This window comes from Gekko japonicus, unplaced genomic scaffold (genome assembly GCF_001447785.1).
Source record: "Gekko japonicus isolate JY-2015 unplaced genomic scaffold, Gekko_japonicus_V1.1 scaffold254, whole genome shotgun sequence".
In the NCBI taxonomy this organism is placed as follows: domain Eukaryota; kingdom Metazoa; phylum Chordata; class Lepidosauria; order Squamata; family Gekkonidae; genus Gekko; species Gekko japonicus.
The window spans coordinates 42,648-45,647 of record NW_015172010.1 but is presented as its reverse complement, the minus strand read 5'-3'; positions in this window follow the sequence as shown (position 1 = coordinate 45,647).

The window sequence follows — 3,000 nt, the reverse complement described above, 5'->3', positions numbered from 1 at the left end:
GCCTCTGGGGCGGGGGTTTCCCCGCCCCCCAGGGGGACTTGGGATCCCTATGATTAACACACTCAGGGAGGCGTTGATCTCAGGAAAAACATTCTGTCATGGGAAATGCAGCCATAAAACCCCTCAGACTGCAGTCGTGAGAGGAGATGAGTTTCCTTTATGGATACAAATAGGCAGGATGACTGTTTGCTCTGTTGACAAAAAGGGACAAGATAGATGACTCTGTGACACAGAGTGTTGGACTGGATGGGCCTTTGGCCTGATCCAACATTGGTGTCTCTTATGTTCTTATGGCTATGCAGATATCCTGAACTGGGCCATAAGGGTTTTGGGATGTGCATCTTAATTTGGTCTGGAAAAAGGTTCAGAGCAGCACATGTGTAACCCCAACTTAGGAACTTCAGCGGGGTACAATGCCATTGAGTCCACCCTCCAAAGCAGCCATTCTCTCCAGGAGAACTGATCTGTATTGCCTGGAGATAATTTGTAATAGCAAGAGATCTTCATGTCCCACCTGGAGGCTGGCAACCCTATCTCAATTTCATGATAGGTTAAAGTAAAGCACTCCTCTGGGACAAGAAAGGTGAAAAGGTCTGGTCAGCCTGTCAGAAGCATGGAAACCAAGGACCAGGCAACAGGGGAGCAATGGAGGACTGAAGTCTGTCTTGACCAGCCCCTATTTTCAAAGTCTGTATTTTAGAACCGAGATTGTATTTTAGTAAATAAGGATCTCCTCTTAAAGATCTCACAGGGCAGTCCTTAAAAAAAAACAACACTATTATAGTATAATGGGCTTACACCTAAGTAACTCTGTTTAGGATTGTACTGTCGGACAGTTAGCTGGCCAGAGAGGAGGGTGTGTGTGTGGCAGAACACAGACACATGCCCATGTGCCTCAAGCAGTAATTAGAGCAAGAAATCACATAGTTTGAGTGCTGGCAGCTACCAAATAAAGGAAAGTAAAAAGGGATGGCTGTGGGAAGAAGAAGCCCCCTCTCACTCATGCAATTTACCTCCACCTCTCAGGCAAAGGCAGTGGGAAGGAAGGCAGGGTCATTTGACAGTGCAAATAGATCACTGCTTGGACGCTACACAAGTATATAACTAAAATAGGGGAAAGTATGTATGATTGTATTAAAAAGATGCATTCAGTGACAAATAACACATCAGTATTTAGATACGGAGCTGCGGTGGCTCAAGTGGTTAAGACGCTGAACTGCAGGCTGTGGAAGGTCAGTAGTTCAGCAGTTCGAGACCCGAGTGTGCCGCATGATGAAGTGAGCTCCTGTCTCTAGTTCCAGCTCCTGCCAACCTAGCAGTTCGAAAGCAAGACATTGCAAGTAGATAAATAGGTACCGCTTCGGTGGGAAGGTAACAGCGTTCCGTGCGCCTTGGTGTTTAGTCATGCCGGCCACATGACCACAGAAACGTCTTTGGACAGCACTGGCTCTTCGGCTTTGAAACGGAGATGAGCACCGCAACCCTAGAGTTGGACTCGACTGGCTTTCGAGCAAGGGAACCTTTACCTTTTTATTTAGATAGCGAATGAAACTGCAAACTTAGAAACCTTGATCCAAGTTTCTTGGGGCTCCCATCCATGTACAGTAAGAACATGTACATGGAACCTTCCGTTTTGTTGTATGACATAAAAATGCACTTCTTATCATTGTTTCTTTATAGTGTTAAATCTGTAACCCTTTACAGTAGTGGATTAATTCATGTCTTCACAGTGACTTTCTATGCTGCCCAGTATCCAATTAAATTAAGCTTTATAAAGCAATCACAAAATTATAATAAATTGGGGAGAGTTAGGGTTAGAGGTAACTTTGTTGTAGTGATGACAACCAGAGTTACTCCTGTATTTATGCTAGTTGACAATGCTTGTGCAAGTTACCATTCCCCCAACAGGGGCAGGGCTTTACATGCTTTTGAGGGCCCAATCCGCCGTCACCCAGCCAGCTGGCAGGGGAGCCCCGCCCCCAAAGAGCCCCATCTGTGCCAACATGCCGAACACAATGACATCACACGAAGGTGACATCATTGTGCAGGGCATGTTGCACGATGCTAGAGCATCCCCCTGCAAAGGTGCCCTGCGTGGTGATGTCACATCTGGGTTCCTTAACTGCACCCACCACATAAATTCCTTTTCTTCCAATCCTGTGCTTCTTCGAAAAAGCTCTCAGGGAACTAAACTAGCTGCAAAGCAATGCTTTAAGCAATGGCAATATTTGCAAGTGGAACGTTCTGAGTCCCAAGATGTTTGCCTTTTCTCATAATAAATCACAGCGGAACTTTAAAGTGAGCAAAAAAATTGAAACAGCAGCTTTTTATTTAAACCAAAGCTGCAAAGTTGATAACTCTGATCCTTGACTGTTTAGGTAATTTGAAGGAAGTACTTTTAGTTAAAGATGTTTTTTTTAAAAATATTCCATTTTAATTCAAGAATTGTTTGCAAGCTTTCTACAGTCTCTCAGTTGTGGAGAGGGGAAAAAAGACAAGACAAATGCACAAAGAGTTCTCTCACACAATTATACATTCCAATCACAAGAATAATAGCAGAACCAACAGTACCTCAAGAGGTTTAGATATTCAAGCAATACAAGAATTTTAAAAATTCTAAATTTATGCTGCCTTTCTTGCTGTTTCTCATAACCTAGAATTTCCATTATTGACTCATAAGGAAATTTTGTGATTACTGAGCCTATGATATGGTTGTCAACCTCCAGGTGGCACCTGGAGATCTCTCACTATTACAATTGATCTCCAGGCAACCAAGATCTCCCTGGAGAAAATGGCTGCCTTGGAAGGTCAACTTCATGTCATTATACCCTGATGAGTATTATTATTATGTAATTTATTTGTTATTTAGACAGACCTAAGACACATGAAAATGTTATTATTATTCTCATTTCTGTAGCAAAAATACAGATTGAAGCACTTCCATGGATCCAAAGATGGCTTCCACGAGCATGGAATATAATTTACAAATTAATAACTCAC